Here is a 13,172-nt window from a genome sequence, read left to right on the forward strand (position 1 = left end):
TACACAGTCTGAGATTATTGAACACCTGCATAAAAAGAATCCTGCTGAATGATGTGGCCTAGTTATTTGTTAAATTATTTGATTTAAGGTTGGAGAAAGATATATCAATATTTAAAAAGATATTCAATCCCAACTTGGATGAATTAACTCAGACTCAATTGTGTATCTCTTATAAAAGATAAAGGACAAATCTTTCAAGATGTGAAAAAAAACAAAACATCTGGAAAAGATCTTCACTCTTCTTTACTTGAGCCCTATCAAGAAAAGCATAAGGAAAGAATTTATGAGAAATTTATGGATGATGGATTGTAAGTATTTTGGGTGAAATATCTTCTCTAAATACATGTTTTTACTGGGTTATAAAAGCAGCAAGTAATTTCCTAAAAGATTCCAAAAAAGACAATGCAAAAATCTCTGAAGACTATATGCTTCCTGGATTCATGAGTACCTAAATTCCCCCTCCTCTACCTCGGAACTATTAAATATCACCTTGTCTCTCAAATACCTCCAATGTTAGGTTATTATCTTACTCCACCATAGTGGGTGTACGGAGAACTCTAGGAATTGTGTGGGGTTCAATTAATTTCTTGTCATAGTTTTATAAGCCCTATTCAAATTGACTTGTTTAATGCTTTTTTAAAAAAGACTGTGAAGGACATTCTGAGCTCTAGATGAGCACTCCAATTATAGTTTCCAAAAAAAAAACCCTAAATAAATATAACCTGAATATTAACAGTTCATTTAGTATAGTGTTCTCTTATGATATATGTTATTTTCCTGGACAGCACAAGGATAAGAGTTTAAAACTTCCAGGGGCTAGATCCTTGATTCTTAAGTCTTCCTTGCACTACTCTGATAGTCCAATAGAGACTTCAAGTTGCTTTAAGGCAGCAGCTGAGGATTCCCCCAGAGTAAGACTGTTACATTATATGGACTCTTCATTAGGAAATTATATGTATTGGGGATATTTGGCAGAATGGATCATATGTTGCTGACTTACCTGACATGCCGGCCAAAAATGTGTGGAGTTTCATTCAGCTGGATTATTAGTCAAACAAATCACAGAGTTTGAGATAGCTCAATTTCTGCTTTATGAGCTCTTACCTGTGGCTTCATGCAGAATTCAATCTCATACTCCTCTTGTCTTTCTACATATATTTAAAATATATATAGGAAATATGGTTAGGTGACGTTCTTTAATGCAGAAGGCACCTTGTTCTAAGCACTCTTCATGCCAAACATCTCTGGGTGACTGAGCAAAATGATCTAGATAAAGAACAGCTGGCTGAAGTAAAACCAGGTCAAGACAGATGATGCTGGCATTTTGATGGACTGACTAAAATCATAGTAACATACTCCATTAACTGTGTCTCAAGGTAAGTCACAGCTTTGGGGTCCTTCTGGATACTTTTGCAGCTCTTGAATAAACAGATAACAGGAGGAGCAAGATATGCATTTAGTTTAGCCAGGAACCTATGCCCATTCCTATCTAATGATGATATGGACCATGTATATTCACATATTCATTGCCTCTCGGTGCTGTTTCTTCAGCACACTCAGACGTGGTTATGATGGAATGCCATGAAGAATATTCAACTAGTCCACCATGCAGCATGCTTTCAGAAGAACACATCGTTCTGGTGATCTGAAATCTGTGTTGAGTGCCCATTCTCTGCAGAATGTAACTTAAAACGCTGATCTTAGGCACTGAATTCATTGTGCCAAAGAACATATCTGAAATAACTTCACACAACAGCATAGGTCATGGGAATTATGTAGTTTACAGAAGCAAGAACAAGAATTGTAAGGGCAGGGAAGGGAGGCTTCTCAGCAGCTGGCTCATGAGTCTAGAATTCCTTGCCACCTCACTACATTTCATCACATTCAGAAATGTAGCTTTCCCTCGTAATTATTTCCAAGAATAGGTTCATGTGGCTAGACAGATTAAGGAAGAAACTGAAGAGTAAAGGGAAGTTGAAGGAGCAGGAAGTAAAAGAAAAAGGAAAAAAGTAAATTATAATTAAAGCCTATTCAAGTATACACCCCAACAGCATTTATAAAGAAATGATAGGGAAAAAAACTGCTCTCTTCTTGCATGTCTAAATTTTGTTAGCACGATGAGGCATACATTGTAAATAACCAGACTGACATGTCCCATGGACATTTAAAATATGCATTATAGAACTTATCAAGCATCCACTGAACTCAGAGAGCCTTTATATTGATTTCAATGGGCATCAGACCAGGCTGTTTGGAAGGAAATTGAATACAGCTTTGCAAAGAAGATACTAAAATACTTCAACCAAAAGAGTTTAATTTCTGGAAATTGTGTTTAACTTCTGTGAACTTTGGGGTAATTGGGCTGCCTTAAATGGCATAGATTTTCACGAGACTGTGGCTACATCTGCCCTTGGATCTGGGAGTATGATTCCCAGCTCACACAGACATACTTGTACTAGCTTTCATCAAGTTAGCACACTAAACATAATTGTGTAGCTGGGGTAGCACCGTCAGCAGCAACACAGGTCAACTCCCCTTAGTATGTACGCATGGGGTTCAGGCAGGTTTGTACTCAGCATGGCTAGCCCATGCCACTGCTCACTGGTGCCCATACTACCCCTCTTTGTTAAACCTCTTTGTTCCTTCATGAGACCAATGGCCTTTGAGGACTTTATTATGTCATTTAAGGGACTCAAATATTTTCCTCACACATATAGTAGACTATTGCTTTCTTCTTCTGACTCTGCCATACAGGTATGAACAATGCTTCAGTGCATTACACATTAATAAATACTATCCCATATTTTCAAGTGTGAAACAGGGTCACCTTATGAGATGACTCATTTCCCCATGTTTTACCTGCCCAGTTACTTACACATTGCTGACTGTCCCTTTGCTGCTGTCCTGAGTCTGTTTTTCTTCTGCCTCAATATTTTGTGTATGAATTTTCCTAATTTTCTCTTGTGTTTACATTTTCAGATTGCTGTGTTGACTACAACACTGGCAGCTAATATTTCATTTTATTTAAATGCAAATATGACTGCCATATTTTTCTACCACAGTACAATAGAAATATTGGCTAGCTGTTCTGATATGTACCAGCTTCAATTTACATTAAAAATAAAAACACAACAGCTCCACTCATATATATTTCCAAGCAATGTAACCATGTGGTCCAATAATTTTTGAAAGGAGACTATTACATCATTAAAGGCATATCAAACACATGTGAAACATAATTTTCCTCTTACCAGGAAAATGCAGCTCAGTTATTTATACTGAACAGTAGCATCAAAGACAAACTTGGCAATAGAATTTTTAGTGAATAATTTATAAGTCCAAAGTAAAGCCAGGGGTGCAATCCAATGTATATAAATGTACTTCATTGTTTGCTGGACTCAAACAATACATCAAACCAAATAACTTACAAAAGCCCATAGACCATATGTGAACTAAATAAAATGAAATTAGAACCTCCTTATCTGGGAAATCACCTTGCCAAAATTTCCATAGGGTGAACCAGCAAAATAGGTTAATATTACATTGGCATTATGCTGTTTAGCATGTTTGAACAAGACAGAAATGGGATCCAGTTTCATGAAATGTGTATATGACACTTGTTTCCTTGTCTGTTCTGGAGACAATGAAAAGCAAGTGACTCTATTACAAGATGGTAGTGACAACCTTTCACTAATGTAAAGGTAGTGGATCCTCAAAGTCAGATATCAGGTCCCACTCCTTAACAAAGATCTCTGTGCACTTTCTGTGGACTCTGTACCTGATGCCAAATCCAGCATTAACTTGTGCACAGCATTCCACTGGATGTTCATTACAATCTGGACCTTAATGTTTCTGAGGACTGGGTTCTGAACTTGTGTTTATTTGACTAATTCCCTCTGGAGTTCTGAATTCTGTACTTCAGAATATGATACTACCCTTTCGTCTGCAAAAACCTGTTGAACGCCTCTATGCAAGACTTGAAATCAAAGACAGAATCTGATAGTGGATGTTGTTGCTGATCACTCAGAGTATCTCGGTTTAAACTGACTCATTCCTGTTTGTTTGTAGTTTGGAGGTTGAACATGTAGTATTTGATTATTTCAAGTGCATGTAAATGAGCATGTAACAGAACTTTGAACAAGTTATAAAAAATGTAATTTAATGGAAAAGTTGCAATCTGTGCACAAAACACTAAATTATGTAATATTTTTGTATAGAATATTTGAGCTATATTTAGCTCTAGCTGCAATAAAACTATATTGGCATAAATTTAAATGAAGTTTTATTTGATTGTTACCAGTTAGGCTGTCTTGAAAACAATAGTATTTTTTGCTAAGTTAATTAGTTTTTATTTTGTGATTTCATGCAAATATATTCTAAAGCTGAATTGCATCAGCAGGAAGTCAGAGAATCATTTTCATCTTTCTAAATCTGTTTTCATAAAATTTGCCAAAGCTCAAACAGATAATGGGAAATTTTGCAATAGTATGCCACTAAATTAATACTCAGTATCCGTATGGAATCTAAATTTAAAAAATCAGTGGGTTCTTCATGTTGCTGATATAGAGTGATGACTCTAAGATATGGCTCTTTTAGGGGGCACAGATATGCAAGAAGATAAGGGAGGAAGTGCACTGTTTAAATGGTGGTCTCAAGAGACAAATATTTAGTAAGGTGTAATGGCTCCTTGGTTCTTGGGAAAGCATGGTGACTCATGGGATTTGCTGCACCCTAAAAAAGTGAAACCAGTGCTGTCCTACCAGGCCCTGGCAGTGTGATACATGAAGACATGCTCCATTCCCTACCTTACTAAGACCACACCACCTCTGTAGCAGTAAACCCAGCAGGCAGCACTGGCTGGTCAGCCTTTCCCCCACCCCCATCCTTCCCCCTGTACCTACAGCTAAATTATGGTTGCCTCCTTCATGGGTGTGTGGGAGCTTCAAGTGCTATTCTAAAACACCTAGCATACCTGCAGACCCAGCCATAATTTGGTCTATAAAAATTTGCTTTTCATCCACATCTTTGTAATGCACTTTCTAAAAATTATTGTCCCCATTTTTTAAGAAGAGAAATTAAGTCATTCAAAGGTTGAATAACTTGCTCAAGGTCAAACAGCAACTAGAGTAGAGCTGAGAATAAAGGTCCTAACTGAACAAAGTACTTAAACATGTGCCTATGTCCCATCGACACACACATAACATTGTTAAATGGTACATGTACTTACGGCCCATTGAAGTAATTTTACATGTTCAAACATGCAGGAAGGGCTTTGCTGAATTGGGGACTTAACACTGAATTGGAAGATGCAGGGACTGGTACCCTACATATTGGACCAAGTTGCTTCCATAAACAATAATGTAGCTTTCATTATGATTCTCAGCTGGGCAAAACTTGCTGAAGTTCATGGGACACAGTCAATGGGAGTTTTGCTTGGGTAACAGCAGCAGGTTTTGGCTGCAGAGGAATAAAATATGTTGAGCTGTGTATATTTTTAAGGGAGTCATTGAACTGGTATTAATTTTAAAGGGCTTTACCATAGTACATCAACAGCATGAAAGCAGTTCTATAATGCTTGAAATATAGGGTGGGAGTCAGTTATTTTCCTGAGTTAGAACTTATTTTTGGATTTGTAAAAAATCTCTGTTAGATAATAACATAGTGTCAACACTGCAAAATGAATGATGAAGTCTAAAGTGTTCAGAATATCTGAAAATGGATCCTTCTTTATGGTATTCAAAAGTTATGTCATTTTTGTATTAAGCAAATGATTATAGCTCCAGCCATTTGGCAATACCTTCTTCATAGTACAAAATGTGTTATTTGAAATTAATAACATTTATTGTCATGGATAAACAGGTGCCATTATATAAAATTGAATATGTTGCTGAAATGAAAGTCCTGCAGCGGGGATCATAAGTGAATGAAAGGGGGAGAATTGTCACGGGAATGAGTAAAACAAACAAAATGTGAAAGTTTGCCACTTTTTTGAAACAGTTCATATTAGATTCAGCAACATGTATACAGAACTATTGCCAGTATATTGAATCAAAGATTGTCCATAACTTACTCATGTTTTAAACCTCTATGAACTGGTGTGACATTCAGCTGTAACATTCAAAAAATACTGTACTGTAGTTTCTTATTTACTGCAGGATTTTGCTTCTGCTACATACAAAATGCCACTGTTTTTAATAGAGTTAAGCGAGCATCTTGAGAGACAGTCAATTAAAAAAAAATTCTTGTGTTCATAAAAGACCTGATCCTTGCTCCCATAAAGCTGGATTCTATTGAAGTGAATAGGAATAGTTGTGAGAAAAGTTGATTTCACTGAGTCAGAGTGTGGAAATATTGGGTTCCTGAATACTTTACTGCTTAGGGTTCTGGAAATTTTCTCCTGTCATCCAATCCAAAATAAACATGTGCACATACAGAGAATACTCCTGCTACTATATGAAATGGAATCCTCATATACAGACCGTATTCTGCCTTTCTGAATGTACAGGGCACATTGAACCAATACATTGAATTAACCAAAGAAAGGAGAAAGTAAATACATTTTAAGAAAAAGGAATTCTTACATTTCTTAATTTTTAGAGGAAAGCAACCTGCTATCACCTTATTTTAGTATAGGACAAGAAAGGGTGCTAAACACACTTAGGGAAATGGAACTCATGACATTGGCAATACAACTTGATTATTGAAGAAAACATATGTGTGTGTGTGATAAAAATAATCTAATGTGAAAACTAACTTAAGTCTTTCAAGCAACATACAGCAATATTAACCATAAATGGTTCAAAACAATTGCACAAATCCTATAATGTTTCATTAATTCTGAAGCCCTCATTCTCCCCTCTGCCCCTCCCAGCTCAGCCTTACTCAAAGTAATAATCCATTAGCAACCTCTCCCAGTGGAAACTAGAATTACTGCTATTTAATTAATTTTTTCATGAAGACAAAACACTTTTTAATGATCATTTAATTTCAATATACACTAAGTCAAAGAGATATATTTTTAAAAGGAAATTAATATGTAACAGGAATTAAGATGACCATAAACTATTTTTTTTAAAGGAATTGAACCGACAAATTAAGAAATAGTGGACCAAATAATGCTCACCTTAATTAAGTAGCCTCATTGAAACTGATGTGAATAAGGCAATACAATTTGACTGAAATGTAACATTTAACAACATTTTTACAACTCTAATATCTGGCGAGTAGTATATTCTTCCTCAGAGCATCTTCTATTGTAAATGTTGTATGAATAGGAGCAAGAATGCTAGTCTTTGCCTTACATCTACTTTCTGGGCTGGGTTGCATGGCTTTTATTATTGCAGCAGTGCTTATGCAATTCAAATCTATGGTTGCTTTTCATTATTTTCCAGCAAGGTCTGTAACTATGTTTGAGTATCTTATATCGGTCTCCATCTGGATGTCTGTTTTTCTCACATAAAATACGGACATCATAGAAGATGTATTAAGACTGTCTGGAGTACATATTCATTAATTCCTAGATATCCGGTCAATGTCTTTGTTTCCCGCATAGTCAGCCAAGAACTAAGGTGTTCTTTTTTTCTTGACATTGTTTTTATCTCACACTGATTCTTTAAGTTTTGTTAATTATTGACCTCATTCATGTACACTTAGCTGTTTCTGGCTGATGAAACAGTAAACCATGCTCTTCTGACTTCACAATAGGACTAATGCACATAGCACAGTAGCCAGGCTTCTTCCCCTCTTGATTGCTTTTCTGTAGCTGGTTCATAATCTATTAGTGTTTATTTTTCTACTTCTTTTATGGTGCTCATGTTGCACCTTTTGTTGCTGAGTTGCATCCTTTAAATTCCCAGTTCTTAAACTTATGGTGTCATTGTACTTGTCTAATTTCATGGATGTATGTGTTCTTATACAAGAATATTTGGGGACTACCTTACTTTTTTCAGAGTAGGCCAATGCTTTGTCCAGTATTTTGAAAATGGCATAACATGGACATAAATTTAGAAATTACTAGTTATTTTGAGTGTCTCAATTTTGGGATGTTCACCTCAACCTGAGATACTTTGGGGATTTTATTTTGAGGGTGGGTGCTCAGCACTCTCTAAAATCAGACCCCTTTAAAGTTGTCATTCAATTTGGGCAGTCAGAATTATCTAGTCACTTTTGAAAATCCTGGGCATACTTTTTTTCATCCAGTCACTTTTAATTGTATATTAATGGTGATGAGCATAAATCATGCATTAGCATACTAATATATTACTCTAATGGGATTGTAGCCCACTTGCCATTAGGTGGTTTGAAAGAAGCAGCTCCTGTAGACAGCACCAAATAGGTAGAGGATCGGAATCTGAAATTGTCTATCTAGCCTGTGCCTAAGATCCAGACCAGTGATGGGGGCTTGGATGGAGAAGAGGTGGAGTTCATGCACCTTAGATCTGACTGACATTCTTGGACAAGCGTCCCCAAAATAGGCTGCACAAGGCTGGGACCACCCAGATGTGTGCCAAGCCGAAATCCACACACTATTTAGGAGAGAGTACATCTGCTTCCAGCCACAGAAGCACACAGATGTTCACAAGCAAGTGGGCCCTATAATTCTTTTACTCCAGGAGTAAATTATGCAAGCTCCATAACTGGAAGAACAAGTCTTATTGCTTACTAGATGTTTCCGGAATCCATCAAATGTTATTGTCATCTGGTGTAGAACTGGCTGGGAATTTTTTTATTTTTATTTATTTATTTATTTATTTTGTCAGATAAACTACACCAAAACATTTTGTGGAAACATCAGTTTTGATAAAAAATTTCTCAGGAAGGAGGGAGATAGAAATAATTAGATAAGTTCATGGGATATAGCTCCATCAGTAACTATTAGCCAAGATGCTCAGGGATTCAATCCCATGTTCTGCGTACTCAGCCTCTGACTGACTACCAAATCCTGGAACTGGACAACCGTGGAAGGATCACTGGATAATTACCCTGTTCTGTTCTTTCTCTTTGAAGAATCTGACACTGGCCATTGTCAGAAAAAAGGATTGGTCTGACCCAGTATGGTCATTCTTATGTTTTTACACAGCAAAGTACCCCCCAAGAGCCAGTAGCCTGGCTAGGGCACTCACCTGGGATGTGGGAGACCAAGTTTCAAGTCCTTTCTCTGAATGTCCCAGGAATGTGCCCTAACTGCCGGGCTATTGTCTATTGCAGGGTGGGTCTTTCTTTCTTGTGTTCACACAATTTAGAAAGGTCTCATTTATGTTCTGCATTGGAATAAACAGATTTTGAAAACTCATTATTTTTCAAAATGGAATTCTTGTTTCTCTGTCATCCTTAATCTGATGCTCTTGCCCTAACTTTGGCATGGTTGGTGTTGAGGCATCTGTTCTTTCTTGAACCACCTTTATAAAGTGCTATCCTATCCTTTATGGCAGAAGTTCCACAGAATATATGCATTTAGCCATAAAACAAAACTGGAAAATGAGGCCTCCATACAGCAAACTTGGGTGATTGCCTGTGTTTGTAAAGGAACCTGTGCCCTACAAGATACAAATGTTAGAAAAGATTTGCTTCACAGAACTCACACTTCAGTAGGGGTGTTTTCAATTATCTTTACTAGTAAGTATGTTTACTCCTGCTCTGATTTCTGTGACACAAAGCAACTTGAGGCTTTTTCATAAAAAGCCATAGTCTTGGTATAGTTTTGATTATGTATAGTCACATAATCTAAAGCACGCTTTCCAAACAAGATTTGCTAGCTGGGATGTAACTTTTATATATTTTTCTGTGAATTTTGGTGTATTACTATTCTCGTCTATTTAGTGAGAGAAATAAACTTGATGATCAAAATATATTCTGCAATGAATTTTCCATTTTACTAAAATAATTTTTGTTTTGATAAAACTGTGACTCTTCAAACTTTTGCTGTCACAGATAGGCCACAACAATTCAGAAAAGGACAGTTGGTTTGCATGCGGACAGGTCTACAACAGTCTAATAATATGGTTGTGAATATTTTAAGTACTTTTTAAAACCCCATTACCAGAGTATCAGACCTTATAGTCTTTCAGTGTAGGATCCTCACAGCATCAATATATTCCCACAACACCCTGGTCAGACAGAAAGAAAGGAAATGTTCAGGGATATCCTTGGGATCATGCCCCCAAGTTGAGAACTTCTGTTCCAAGATGTAAGGGGGGTGCAGTACACTGATGTTTTGTGTAGGGTTGTTGTTGTTTTGTGTATCACAGGCTTTGTCTAGTTTAATCAAGTTCAATTTCCATAGAGCACAGGGCCCACAAATTCTTTAATCTGAAGCTGGTGAGAAGAAGCATTGGTCCAGCCCCAGATCTGCATTGGTCATTCTGTTTTGTAAGATGCCTCTTCCTCTCCACCTCAACTGCCCTCGTGCCTGTGTTCTGTTGGTAGATAATTCCACGGCTCTGGTGGAATGGAACTCTCGGGGGGGGCTGTGGTTGTAGAGGGATAGGTCATTTCTCAGATAGCTAGGTCTCTCCCAGGTCAGAGACCTTACAAACAGCTTTGCAACCAATATCTCTTCTCACTGCCTCACTGCCTTAAATATAGACAGGGAGTACTGGGGCAATGGGTCCTGGCAACATGAGCAACTAAACTACAGCATTTTGAACAAGGTGAAGTTTTTTAGTTATGTCAACTAATCCAGTCTGGAGGCCATGAATGTCTGGATAACCATGGACAAATAAGCGATAATCAGGGGCACAATCTTCTGGCCAGTTGCAGATGGAAGTGGAGTTTTTGCTGTTATGACTATGTGGGCATGCACTCGCATCGAGGTGATCAGAAGGACCCCAAGCTTGTAGATAGACTGAACTATCTAAGGGAAGATGTCCTTGATTAGTGGGGTATCTATCCCTTCATCCCCTTAATTTTTCATCTCTGTACTCCTGAATTGTGTATGATCCCTTCTAACCACTGAACATATTTCCTTCTCTTTTCTTATTATTAATAATCTAAATCCTTCCCAGTTGCCCTAATCTCTCAATTGCCACATATTCATTTCAAACAAATCATCTCACCTCAATATACCTGCTGAATCTACTCATTCACAACTGAGGATATCTGAGAAGGCTACTCAGCACTGAGTGCAATGCACTAGGTGTCTTGGCAGTCAGAGGAAGACACAGATAAGAGTGCGTCAGAATTTCTTTTATGGTCTCCCTCCTAGAGTGGCCTAGCTGCACATCACCCTTACACTAGGCTGAGCCCACAGGCTCAATAGAGACCTAAAGAAATAAGACTGCACATACAAATGCAACAATACAATGCCTAAACATACATTTCCATTTGTATTCAGTTAACACTTTATTGAAGAGAAATGAAAAGTGGAGACTTAAACTGTACTGAAACTAATCTGGCCTGAGTAACAGAAGGTTAGCAAAACACTTCAGAGGTAAATCTCCCATGGTCTTACCTTGATGTCTGAATACCTTTGATCATTAATACAATAGGAGCCTCCAGAATCAAAGAACTCCTAACTGCGAGTGAAAGACTGTCAGTGTGAGAACACTAGAATTGAGTTACTTACATCTTGGTATTGTAAGCAAATTGGGATTTAGTTTTTAATGGACAGGGAGAGATTTGAGAAACTGTTAAAAAAATAAATTTTCCAGAGTTTTGCTTAGATCTTGTAAGACCTAACAAAGGGATGAAAAAGGTTTCAATATTTGACTAACAGCAAGATGACTTATCAAGTATCTTTTTAAAAAGTCACCTTGGTTCAATCTCTAGACACCTTTTTGGAGTGTACAGGGCTGACTACATATGAGAGGGACTGTTAATACTGTCATGGAATTGTATTTACTTTAATTGCATTTTACAGTTGTTGGCACTTCTAATCATAGTCAAATTGTGTTTGTAGTCCTCTACAGTGCAAAGACGATGTATGCAAGATGCACTATCCCTTTGCTTAGAAGAACCTGCTTCCTATCACACTCAGTCAGCACTGCAGGCCAGTATGTGAAAGAGGTCAAGCAGTGATCTTAAGGCAAAAAAGGAGTACCCCTGAACATATGGACCGTAACTATCCCTGGCATTGCACAGGATGCACAAGTGGTTGGGGAAACGTTCCTTGAGCAAAAGGTTATTATGAACAGAGGCATTCTGTAAGATAGTTATGCCCATGTCTATGGAAAGCTTTGAAAATCAGGACTGAGTTAGAATTTGACTCAAGAGTGACCCTAAGAACCACTCAGTGCCAGCTGACAAAGGGTTCATTGTTCTGTAACAGTAACCCCTGGCAGGCCTGATAAACTCACTACACCCAACACATTTTTCATAGTATTTATCCAAAGAAGGGATAGTGAGGTAGCTAATAAAAACTTATGTAACTGATCTTTGTGAGATGTACATACAGATGATATTTAGGAGTTCTGTACATATTCTAGAAAATATGTTTTAAAGTCTGAATCAAAGCAGAATTGACAAGCAAGTTTTGACTAGACAAAGTATGTATATGTACCTGTCTACTTAGTTCACATGTCAAATAAGCACTGTAAGCCAACACAATGGAATCCTGTTTTCACACAACATCAGCATGAGGATGTGAAAGTAACACATAGCCAAAGTATCAGGGAATAAACCACAAGTGTCATCTTGAAGCTGAGGACAAAACAATGAATTTTGGGGGTACAAGAAGCCAAACGTACACCTTTTCCTCCTTCTCTGAGGAAGCAGAAAGGAGACCGAGCTTTTTGCTTTCTTGAATGCTGGATCCCAGCCACATTATTGGAGATGCTGGGAGATTTCTTTGAGTAAGAAACTACCTTTGACAAGGGTTTTAGCCTCTTAATGTTAAATTTAGACTCTAGAAAGCATATATGGATTTTGTTTTATATGCAACCATTTCTGTTTCCCGCATTATCCTCATTCACTATCTCTTAAACTTAGCTTTGATAATAAACGTAAGATTGTTGTCACTGTAAATATATCTCAGGGCTGTGATGTTATTTTGGAGCTGGTATTCAGTTGAACCAAACAAGCTGGTGAGTGCATTTTTCCTTTTGGGACAGCATACCTGGTAATTTTCTGTGAATGTCTAGTAGTAAAAGGTTGGACGGCAGGGGAACATTTCAAGTGGACTTTGATTATATTGAGAATCTTGCAATATTTGGTGTCTATATTTAAAGGCCTTGCTC

Source organism: Mauremys mutica, chromosome 5 (genome assembly GCF_020497125.1).
Source record: "Mauremys mutica isolate MM-2020 ecotype Southern chromosome 5, ASM2049712v1, whole genome shotgun sequence".
NCBI classification, from domain to species: domain Eukaryota; kingdom Metazoa; phylum Chordata; order Testudines; family Geoemydidae; genus Mauremys; species Mauremys mutica.